Source organism: Oryctolagus cuniculus, chromosome 8, assembly GCF_051225735.1.
Source record: "Oryctolagus cuniculus isolate XC-2025 breed Fujian yellow rabbit chromosome 8, ASM5122573v1, whole genome shotgun sequence".
NCBI classification, from domain to species: domain Eukaryota; kingdom Metazoa; phylum Chordata; class Mammalia; order Lagomorpha; family Leporidae; genus Oryctolagus; species Oryctolagus cuniculus.
The window spans coordinates 25,640,652-25,653,069 of NC_142874.1; the positions used below are offsets into that span (position 1 = coordinate 25,640,652).

The following is a 12,418-nucleotide window of genomic DNA, read 5'->3' on the forward strand; positions in this document are numbered from 1 at the left end:
TCTCTCTGTAACTCTGCTTTCAAATAAGTAAACCTTTTTAAAAATAGCTTCTAAACAATTCTAAAGTGCACACAAAACTCTAATGCTAATCAAGTTGGTGAAGAAAAAATATATTTAGTACATAATTCATTCCAGATAAAATTAATTTTAAGAAATAATTGTATCATAAGTATATTTGGGTGCTTTCCACAGTAGGCTAATTTGTTCCTGACTAGCCACCACTCTAACTGAGTATAAAACAGCTTAAAGTATATGAAAACAAATTCTGGGTAAAAAAAATAGGATTGTGATTTTCTTCAGATGTGGATGGCATTACAAGATAAGCTGTAGAGTAGTGCCGACTTTCTGCTTGGAGACACTTTCTAGATTCCTTTATCTGGGAGTCCAAATGAAGTTCAGTGGTCTTACGGGGCCGAGGCAGCAGAGGTCAGAGTCTGGGATAATGAACCAGCTGCGTTGTCTGAGAACATTTTCCAGGGAGGAGAAACTGCGGAGAGAAGGAGTTCATGCCATCTGAGTTGCACATGCTCAGGTCAGGCTCCGCGGGAATATGCAAAGGACGCTTTCTGAGAAAGACAACCTGCCAGGAAGCTAAGCTGGCAGCAACTTCTCTAGCTTGCAAAGAGCGAGGGTTCTTCAGTGAGAAGGGGGGGATCTCAAGGAACACTCTGGATTTTGGTGGAGTGTCCAGCAAGACACCAGTCTGCTGTAGGGTTTATTTGTCCCTGGAGGAAAGGCAAGTCTAGACCTTCTGAACAAAGTTTAAACCAAGCCTTAAAATGACTGAGCAAAGCTACAAATAAATTAACTGCTTAGTAGAATAACATACAAAATGTAGCACTAGTATGTCCAGCGTAAAATAAAAATTGTTAGGTATGTGAAGAAGCAAACAAACAAACAAAAACCCCATAGCTAGAAGAGAAAAAGCAGCAAAAAACAAAATAAATGAAAGAGATTCACAGAAACAGTGGAGTTAACAATAAGGATTATGCAATAGATGAAACAAATATATTCAAGAAATTAAAGGCAAGGTTGAATACAATGAGGGAACAAAAAGAAAATCCAAGCAGAAAAATGAGAACTATAGAAAGAATCAAAAGGAAGTTCTTGGACTAGAAAAATGCAGTGTATTAAATGAAAATACCATCATTGATGGAGCTGTAAACCTCAATGCCCTTTTGATTATATTTAAATAATTACACAATCTTTCCTGTGAGCTTAAGAAGTAGAAATCAAATAGGAGTATTTAGGGGCTACTTCTGCCATGGAGGTCTTGGACTCAAAAACAAGAAAATTGACAGAAATTAAGGCAGCTTTTCTCTCAGCCTCTCTAACTATGAGCACATGGCTTTGTGTCTGTCTCCTTCTACATATGTGCTTCAAAATTCTGTCTCCTCCTCCTCCTTCCTCCCTCTCTCTCTCTCTCTTGCTCTCCTCTTCCTTTCCTCTCTCTCCCCGCTCTCTCTATTTTCTCTGCAAACATGACTGTGCCATACCACCCAACTTTATAAAGATTCAGTTTCAGATACAAGCTAAGAAAGTTATTTTCTCTTAGTCTCAATTCCAGATTCCTGTGTAAGAGGATCTAAGTGACCACACTAAAGTCCTGTCTCTGTCCCTGGCCTAATCTTGTAGAGCCACAGGGGCCAACTGTCTGAATGAACAGGAATATCAAGGCCACCCCCAAAAGATTTCTCTGAGAGAAGGAACACTCCCTGAGTAAGCCAGTAAGCCTATGCCAAAAAATAGCATTTCACAGACAGCAATATTGCTGTTAAACTTTGAAACAAACCTCTTATAAAGTGGAATGAATTACCATGCACCTTTAAACATTTAAAAATAATTTATTTCATTGACAGAATCAGTAGCAAATCTGTGGTGAACAGAATGTCTCTTGGAAATAATGACTTCCTACACCTTCTTGTCAAATGAACAGTTTTCTAGGCTCTAAATATGAAATGCAGGTAAGGCCAGCAGAAACTTAATGATAACAAAACTAAATCACACTAGTCTGGCAAAATGAAATTTTCCTGAACTGGCATATTGGTATACACTCTGTCGACGGAGCAGAGAACTGTAATCTCTGCCTTCTTTTTTTATTTTTTGACATGCAGAGTGGACAGTGAGAGAGAGAGACAGAGAGAAAGGTCTTCCTTTGCCGTTGGTTCACCCTCCAATGGCCGCCGCGGCCGGCACACTGCGCTGATCTGATGGCAGGAGCCAGGTGCTTCTCCTGGTCTCCCATGCGGGTGCAGGGCCCAAGGACTTGGGCCATCCTCCACTGCACTCCCTGGCCACAGCAGAGAGCTGGCCTGGAAGAGGGGCAACCGGGACAGAATCTGGCGCCCCAACCGGGACTAGAACCCGGTGTGCCGGCGCCGCAAGGCAGAGGATTAGCCTAGTGAGCCGCGGCACCGGCCAATCTCTGCTTTTGAACCAATGTAAGAACCCATGAACACCTTTTGTTACCAAAGAAAGCGTCCCTCTGGAACACATAGAAACAAAGGAGACAGGTCACTGACTTCCTTTCTTTGTTCTTGTTTCATTGATTAGAAAACAAAATGAAAAATAGGTCAGAGAATTCCAGAAAACGCTTGTGAAACTGTGTATGAGCAACCAACAACAGGAAGTCACTGGAATTACTCTTTGGAGATTCTGTGCAGACATTTAAATAACTACTGAAGTGGAAGATGGGCTTGAGGCACAGTGGGTGGCAATGTGGATGGAACACAAGGACTGTAGGTGAGGAGAGAGCATATTCTTCTGGTCTTTGCATGGTGGAAAGGTGTCCTTTCAGGGTTAGAATGAATGAACATAATTCAGGTGTTTTTGTTTGTTTGTTTGTTTTGAGTTCAGAGGCCAGGATGAGTGGAGATTTGAAGCCAAGATTTTAAAGGTGGAGTGGGACTCCATCATTTGGTCCTCATTGTTCCGTCATACTTCCCATCTGAGGTCACTCTCCCTTTTCAGTCTTTTTTGTTCTGTGTGGCTTCGCTCTGTTTGCACTTGAGCCATGCTGTGCATCAGGGCTCCACCTCAAACCAACAGTGACTCTCAACTGCAAACTGAAGGCCACACTGTCTTCCTGTGGACCCCTTTGGACTCGCCTTATAGCAAATGGAGAGTCTTGACTTCTAATACAACCTAAGAAACCCTTAGTAAGGGCTTTATCTTCTCATTAAAACCCCTGTTATTAGGGAAATCGGTCAGCCATCATCTCACTTTTGTGTGTATGCTCTCCCACTAGGCCAATTTGTCCGTTCACTCATGCATTTGACATGTTCACAGGAATTTCTGCCCAGAGCAGTGAGAGAGTTGAAACATGGATTCTTATTAGACTGATAACATTAGACAGGACAAACCACTTAGAAAAAAATCACCAGGAAACAACACTGAGGAGGGAAAAAAAGTGAGTAGTAATTCTATAGTCATCCTTTGAGTCCACAGCAGGCTTTATTGCAAACAACTGACTTGCAGGTTAAGTGTCAAAACATTTATTTTCAAATAAATTATTCTCCCTGTTAAGGTAAATTTATTCATGTGTCAGTGTAAAATAAGGTTATCTTTTCAGAGAGAAGGGTGGTACTCAAGCTGCATTACAATCTTCTGATGGCTGCTACAATGCTTATGACAGTGTGCGTCCATCTCTGTACTTGAGGAAGATCTGTGATTTGCAGAGCATCCTCAGATAGCCCAAACAGCTTGTGATAATGGAAGAGTTTTTAAAATTATGCTGTATCCAGTTAACACTTGTTTCCAGAGAATGTTAATTGATAGAAAAATACTTCTTATCAAATTTTCATTGAACATACACAAATCTAAATAGATCACAAAGCTAATTATGTAAATATTTATTTCTATTTTTATTTTGATCTAGCACCTACACACATGTTTATTTCTTTGTAAGCACATCTCTGTAGTCCAGAAGGCATATACAAGCATGTTAAAGATGAACTCTTACTATACTTTTTATTATATTTTATATACTTAAATTTTCTTTCATTTTCTATAGTCAGTGAATTTTTTTTGTAAAACAGCATCATTTATGGCCAACTTAACTGATCATTGTACATTTGCTAATTCGGTGGTTGTAAAAAGTAAGGATACTTAAGAAAGGTAAGTGGAATTCCAGTGTCAATCTGTTGCTAAGAGAGGATTTCTCAGAACTCTGTCCCTGCACTTGAAAGAGTCTCCCTTGACTTTTTGCCAATGATTTGTTTGTTGATTTAAGCCAATTATTATCTATTTTAGAGTTGGTGAATGTACAGCTCATTCTCCCAGTGAGTGGTGAATTAGTCAGTGTTTTGTTTCCATAATGAAGAACCTGAGGCAGGTAACTTTTATAAAGAGTGATGCCTGTTTACCTCACAGCCCTGGAAGTTCAAAGTTCAAAGCCAGGCTGGCCTCACTGGTTTGGTATCTGGTGGGGCCTAACAGTGGATGGCATCACAATAGCGGTAGTGTGTGGGGGAGGAAGAGATCAGATCTCAAAACAGGAAGCCAGAGAGTGATTCAGGGATCTGGCTTGGTCTTAGCAACAACTTGCTCTCACAAGAGCTACGTTAATCTCTTCTGGTTTTAGAGCCATTAATGATCTAACACCTGCCACTATGTCCCACCTCCTACAGCTCCTTACCACCACACTGGGGACGTAGCCTCCAACGTAGGCACCTCAGGGGACAAACCACATACGGACCACAGCAACTGATCATATGAGGCTGGTAGTTTTAAGAGCCATAGGTAATTGAAATTTGAAAGAGCCACACAGGATCTGGTCAAATCAGACTTATAAAATTTCATTATCATGGAGAAAGCATGGATGATAAATTTCAGAAAAAGACCTGAATGAGCATTAAACATGGTCATTAGGATGTCCCAGGAGCACTCGGTGTGATCACAGGAATCCAGATTCCACTTACACGAAGGCTTTTGTGTCCACAACAATAAGAATTCAAGGAGGTCCTGAGACCAAAATGTTTGGGAATGGCTGCTCCAGATAGAGAGATACATTTATAATGTTGTCATGTAGCCAGTAGAGAATCGTGTGCTGGGCTGGCACCGGCACCCCAGGTTCTAGTCCCGGTTGGGGCGCCGGATTCTGTCCCGATTGCCCCTCTTCCAGGCCAGCTCTCTGCTGTGGCCTGGGAGTGCAGTGGAGGATGGCCCAAGTGCTTGGGCGCTGCACCCCATGGGAGACCAGGATAAGCACCTGGCTCCTGGCTTCAGATCGGCGCGGTGTGCTGGCCGCAGCGCGGCCATTGGAGGGTGAACCAGCGGCAAAGGAAGACCTTTCTCTCTGTCTCTCTCCTCTCTCTCTCACTGTCCACTCTGCCTGTCAAAAAAAAAAAAAAAAAAGTTGTGTGCTGGCCTCACACCATGTTTTTGCATATATTAAAAATTTGCTTATGCTAAACATGTGACATTTTAAGTCTTTACGTTGGACCATACTAAGAGTCATGTTATAAACAGCCCTGTGAAATTCAGCATTGGATGGATACAGAGAAATAGCTGGGTGGTTTTTTTCATTCATACAGTGTACACTTTGTTGAGAATTTCAGAATAATGAAAAAATTGGGTTTCTTTTTAGGAACTGAATTGTGTGTAGAGATATCATAAATCCTGAAATATCTCCTGTGTTCATTCACGTGGCTGTGGTCTGCTGGAATCCCCCACCTCACTAGCCACTGTTTGCCACCTTCTGACCCCTGTTGTGCTATTTTGTGGCCATGTAGGGTTACGTGCTGACCTTCCTCTGGCTTTTTCTATCTTTGATGTGATCGTTTTGTCCCCATTTCGACATTCATTTTCCACAAATCTGCTTTTGAGACAAGGTGCACACGCAGATAGGAATTTCTGAAACTTTGGATTCTTCCATTTGCTTCTCACAGTTTTGTGCAAGAAGTGTTGCTGGCATTGTCCTGGCTTTGCTGATGAAGAAGCTCAGTGTTGGTTGATTTCACCTGACTGGGAAAAATGCTAGCATTAGGACAGAGTCTAGTTTTTCTGCCAATGATTGCAATACTCTCCTCTGTAGCTGCCTTAAAATAAGCATTAAAAGAACACTTTGGCTTTCTTAGATTAAATCATGAAATATACCCTAGTGCTTCAACAGACTAAACACAATTCCCTAAATACAACTTGCCCAAATGTGAGGAATGAGAAAATTTAAAAATTTTGAGACTCATACTACATTTGTATTTGTACAGTATTAGAAAAATCCTAAATTATACATTTATTTTATAGTTGTGGAAATGATAGCAAAAAATTCTTTTAGAAATCTCTTGAACATTTTAATTCTCCAGCAACATGGGAAAATAAATTGCTCTCTTTCAAATTCTGTCCTATTGATTTATCACTTGTTCTTTGGCAGATTCAAATATAGGGTCTAAGTTATGTTGCAATTTCTAAAATATGTGAAGTGGGCAGTTTAAACTTCCTTTTATTTAGAATAAATATTTCGTTCAAATAGATAATCGTTTCTTTCCCAGTTGCTTTTTTCTTTGACCTGAGTTAGCATACCTATCAAAAGGAGTCTTTTGATGTATAGCTGATTGCATATGTAAATAATTTATTGTACAAAACATCAATACCCTTCCCTGTCAGTAACAAAAATGGAAGAGAGGAGAGTGAAACTCCAGAGATTGAATTATCAAGGAGGAGACTGAATTCACCGTGGAAGCCCATGTGGTAGCCTTCACATTCCCAAACCGGTAGGCAGTCTGACAGATTTTCTACAGTAATAATACATCACGCTTTTCGCTGGATTTCCTAGGCACCGTTCACTGAACAGATAGTTCAATTAATTTTGGATGGAGTTGGGATCATCTCAGACCTTCCCAGGAAATTCATAATTCTTATCACAAAGTGTCCAAATGACTCAGTTTGAATTCTGTATATTGTGTGGGGTTGGAAATGGGATATAAACCAGATGCCTCGTATTGAGTTTAGATATCCATTGATAAATTCATGTGTCAGGAGTCAGCAAAGTATATCAAAGTCTGACACTTATTGGGTTAAACTGTGGACATCTTTCCACAGAGTTTGAAGTCCAGTTGCTAGAAGGTCAGTTGGGGTTGCCCAGTGCACAACATTTTCCGTATTTGCATTGCTTTGGCTTTGTCACTTTGAATATTGGCATGGGAACCTGTTCTTTGTGGTTTAAGAATTTTTTTAGTTGCTTATTTCTCAACTTAAGCAATAATCCTCTTTTGCTGACAGCTCTTTAGTTACTGTAGAAATGATTGTGTTGTCATAAACACAGCTTTAGGATTTCAGGTTGGTGGGGGAGGACCAGAGGGTGTTCAGAAAAAAAGCTCATGTTTCCACCCAAACACACCCACCTAAGTACTTACAGAAGGCTGGGGAAAACAGAAGCAAAATGCTTTGCTCTGTCCTAAATTTCCCAGTTCCTTATGTGGAATCAGATGCTTCTAATACACGTTTTAAAAGAATCTTCCATTTAACCTCCAAAAATAAACAAACCACAAGTCTGCTCTTTTTTTTTTTCTCAATTTAATCATTTGTTCCAATTTTCCTACCTTTGAAATCAGACGATTCAGCTCCTCGTTTTGTCGTAACAGTTTGGTGTGATTCAGATTTCAGAAGCTACAGCTTGATTCTTCACTTTTCTTTATTTTTACATTTTAATAGTCTTCGTATGTTTCCTATCAATGTCTTTTCCGATTCGGATCTCTTTTGAAAATCTCCATTAGTTCTCTTCTCTCTTTTGTCTTTTGTATAAATCTCACACCCCATTCACGTTCTGCGGAAATGAGCCTTCTCTCCCTCGAGTTCAGCCTTTCCCACCTGTGTTCCATTTTATGGTTGTAAGTTATTCGTGATCTTGTGATCGTATTTGAAGCATGGCTCCGATTTCAGGTGGTAACAGAAATCCTCAACCTAGGCTTCTAGCTGGCTCTGCACTAGCTGGGTTTTCATTTCTTCCCATTCTAATCTAACGGCTTCTCCGACAGAAGTTTGAGTTGCTTCCTTCCTCCTGTCTGGTGTTTATGGCTTTCCACTACAAGACTGACAAAAGAGAATGGGCTTGGATCCACATCTGTACAGGTTTTAGTCTCAGGTCTGCTACAGACTGGAACAAATTACTTTGCATCTGAATTTTATAACGGGAATAATAATAACTACCTGACAAGATTTTTTGGAGTGATTAACTGAGAACATAGAGTTATACTTGGACTCATTCTAAGTATTCAATGCTATACATTTTTTGAAAAGTCCTTAGAAAATCTTGGCATTCATTTTCTGATAAAGGGGTTTCCAGAAAATAAAATGATACATAATAAATTCCTGGAAAGTTTCCTAGAGAAAATATCCTAGATAGCATTTCTTCCTTTGTCTTTTTTTCCTCATCATGAACACATTCAGTTATTTTTTGTATTAAAGTTATGAAACATTCAAACACAAAAGAATAAGGGGGCTTCAAAAAGTTAGTGGAAGTGCAATGAAAAGAAGCTTATTTGATGCAAAAAGTAATTGAAATTCATGTGTGGCTTTTTCATAATGCACCTATTCTATGAACTTTAAGATTTATTTATTTGAAAGGACAGCGACACATGGAAAGAGGGAGAGACAGAGGGAGGGAGAGACAGCTGATTCACTCCCCAGATGACCACAGTGACCAGGGCTGGGCCATGCTGAAGCCAGGAGCCAGGAGCTCCAACCAGGTCTCCCACATGGGTGGCAGGGGTCCAGGCATTTGGGCCATCTTCTGCTGCTTTCTCAAGTGCATTAACAGGGAGCTGGATCAGAAGTAGAGCGTCTGGGGCTTGATGCAGCACAGGCTACAGCTTTACCTGCAGTGCACCACAATGTTGGCCCCTCTGGGAACTTCTTGAAGACCTGTTGTATAACAATTAAAACAATTATATACTGTCAGCATCCACACTTAACTTGAACAAAGTAGCATTCAGCCCTAAACACATCAGATGTTCATGTTAAAGAAATCAAATACGGCCGGCACCGAGGCTCACTAGGCTAATCCTCCGCCTGCAGCACCGGTACCCTGGGTTCTAATCCCAGGGTTGGTGTGCTGGATTCTGTCCTGGTTGCTCCTCTTCCAGTCCAGCTCTCTGCTGTGGCCCGGGAAGGCAGTGGAAGATGGCCCAAGTCCTTGGGCCCTGCACCCGCATGGGAGACCAGAGGAAGCACCTGGCTTCTGGCTTTGGATCAGCGCAGTGCGCCAGCCATAGCAGCCATTTGGAGGGTGAACCAACAGAAAAGGAAGACCTTTCTCTCTGTCTTCTCTCTCTTTCTGTCTAACTCGCCTGTCAAAAAAAAAAAAAAGAAAGAAAGAAAGAAAGAAAGAAAGAAAGAAAGAAAGAAATCAAATAGAGAGTGCTTAGTTTGAGCCCTGGCTACACCACTTCTGATCTAATTTCCTGCTGATGTACACCCTGGGAAGCAGCAGATAATGGCTCACGTACTTGGGTCCCTTGTCATTCCTGTGGGAGACCCACGTGGAGATCTGGGCTGCTGGCTTCAGACTTCTGGAGAGTGAATGAGCGATGAAGGATCTCCGTCTGTCTCTTTCTCTGTGCCTATGCCTTTCAAATAAAAAAAAGGTAGTAAATAAAAATTTTAAAAAAAGAAATAAAATGTTTTAGCGTTTGTTCAAGCCTTCAGTGTCCCTTCTCTGATGCCATTCATCTCCTTCCTTTTCCAGAGAGACAACCATGCTGAATTTGCTCATGCTCACCCTTATTTATTTATCTCTACTCGTACTAGTTTCTAGTCCCATAAAAAAGAAAGCACATTCTGTATATTTTAAAGTACCTATAATACGTAATATATTGTATATATACTGCAACTTGCCTTCTTGTTCAACCTTTTTCTTTGATTTGTCACAAGTTCTACGTCATAGTGGTCTGTTCTCATTTCTTTTGTAGCAGAGTTTGCCATTGTATGAAAGTGTCGTGGTCATAGCACAGTTACAGAATTAAGTGGAGTGGGTGATTCTGATCTCACCAGGGGCTGAAATCTGAGTCAACCCCAGTGATGAACTTTGGCCTTTGCTCAGTGTAGAGTAACCCGGATGTTGGGGTCTTCGTCTCCTTTACTCCGGGGAGGTTACTGCTTCCAGTGCAGCAGTCCAGGAAAGTCACACCATGTTGTGATATTTGCACCCAGCTCCTCTCTATGAAGGCTGAGTTGGTGGATGAGTAGCTGACGTTCGAGGATGAGGCTTGTACTTCTTTAGGAACTTTGTCCTTGCAGATTATTGAGAGAGATAAATTACATGATGCCTGTATTTTGCCACTTATAAGATGATTCATAAAAGCTTGCTGTGAGTTTTTTATTAATGCATTTTTAGATGAATCTACCTCTGTTCACTCCCTGAGGGACAAAAGCCCCCAGTTAGATTTTAGATTCCAACAAGCTCAATGCAGAAGTTGAACAACTCAGAAAATGGCGAAAACACCATCGGGGAAGGGCCTGTCCCATTCAGAAATTAGAGCTGGATTTAGAGAGAGAGCCCGGGGTATGGTTGATTGTTATTATGTTAAAAGACATGCTTAGTATTTTGTTCCAAAAGATTTTTTTCCTGTACAGATTGGGCCAAACATAAGTGACTTTCTCATGGAATTAATGGACAATGCTTTGAAGATTTCCATCTTTTGAATGTAAAACATTATTTAACAGGGATTTGGCTTTGATCAATATGTTTTGAATAAGCATGGGGTATTACCCAGTTCTCTCTCTCTCTCTTTTTTAATCAATCCTATTATTGAGGCAGAAATTAAGTTGAAAATCTTATTATCTTATGGGGGGAGCAGAGATTCTTTGGAAAATGTCAAAGTGAGATTTCAGTATGCATTGGTCGGTTATTTATGTTAAGGCTAATTTAAGTATGAAGATTTTCTAAAGTTCTTTAGTTTTTTTTTTCTTGTTATAACTTGGTGATGAGGGAAAACCTTGATAGGCAGAATTATGACAATAATACTAACGCAATTATAACGACTGCTGTTTACAAATACTTGGTAATTCAACTCGATTATTGACTTTTTAAATGTATGGGTGAAAGCTGCTGAGTACGGTTTTAGAAAGGCTGGGACTTCTGGTTTTTGGTGATAAACAATTTTTGCAGCCACACAAAGTAATACTTTAAGGAATTTTACTGGCCCTTGGTCCAGAGGGGAAATGCATTTGTGTGAATGTTACTTGATTATCTTATCAAATAAGATTATCCTTCATAAGTAAAATGCCCTGGTTTGTTATTTGTTGAAAGGGAGACATGATAGGAAGAAAAGAGCGGTGAAAGAAAGGAAGGGAGGAGGGAAGGTATAATCCTTTTGAGTTCTAGATTGGATAATAATAATGGTAAGCTATAATAGTCAAAAGCTCATGCTTAATTCTTACTCTGTGACAGGTACTGTGCTAAGTATCTGTGGGTTCTACAGATCCAGGGCTGCGGTTCCTTCTTCATGATTCTAGAATTTAAAGAGTTTGATTTAAGTTCAAGTAGCAGCAGAAAAACTGACCTGAATGGGCAGTTTTAAATTTCTAGTATATCGTCTTCATTTCTGTCACTTGAGGTAAATAGGCTCTACAGAAATACTGTGTTTGCAGGTAGAATGTGACATAACACCTGTACTCCACCCCTAAAGAAAACCACCCAACCCTGTTGTACTCACAGATCACATCCACCTGTTGTCCTTCCAGGATGATGTGTAGTCGCAGCTGATTGGATGCAGACATCTCCCTGGTGAACTCCCCTTGATAAGACACCATGAGCCCGACCTGGCAGAAGTCGCGTGGATTCCGAGTGTGCAGCAGCTGTGCCCTCAGTTGCAGCTTTCCTACATAGAATGCCACCCTCAGTCTTTACAATGTTGAATCTACACCCTCCAATGAACGTGAGATGCATGTAGCATACATGATGGGCATGTGTGCTGCCCCTCTTTAAGTATGTACAACCCTGCCCGGAAATTCAATGAACATGTGTAGCTACCTGGAAGCAAGTCCTATTAAACTTGTTAACTCCTATCTGGTCAGAGAATCTGATTGTTGGTCCTGAACTAATCTGGCTCCTGGCTTTGCCAACTCAAATAAACCTACTTATGTCTTAAACTAATGTCTACATGTTTCCAGTGGTGGAAATGCTACACAGAATCCTTGGGTTTTGTGCTTAATTACAGTGCTAATATTTGTGTTTGTTTGTTTTTTTTTTTTGTTTTTTTTTTTTGTTTTTTTTTTTTTTAGAAATTTATTTGAGAGACAGACAGAAAAAGAAAGAGAACATTTTAATCTGCTGGTTTACTCCTCAAATGTTTGCAAGAGTCAGGGCTGGGCCAAGCCTTATGCCGGCAGCCAGGGACTCAGCCTAAGCCTTTATATGTGTTGTAGGGGACCCAACTACTTGAGCTATTCCCTGCTGCCTCACAGGGTCTACGTTAGCAGG

At 40.6% G+C, this 12,418-nt stretch overlaps 1 long non-coding RNA gene across 2 annotated transcripts in view; it reads left to right on the plus strand.

Annotated features, from left to right (window-relative positions):
- Window positions 1-11,982, plus strand: part of LOC149124939 (uncharacterized) — a 201,166-nt gene extending 189,184 nt beyond the window's left edge. The window contains exon 6 of one of the 2 annotated variants that reach the window (XR_016211755.1): window positions 11,680-11,982. This is a non-coding gene — a long non-coding RNA (uncharacterized LOC149124939). The remainder of the gene's footprint in view (window positions 1-11,679) is intronic. The other variant, XR_016211756.1, reaches the window with a different exon arrangement.
- The last annotated feature ends 436 nt before the right edge of the window (window positions 11,983-12,418 follow it).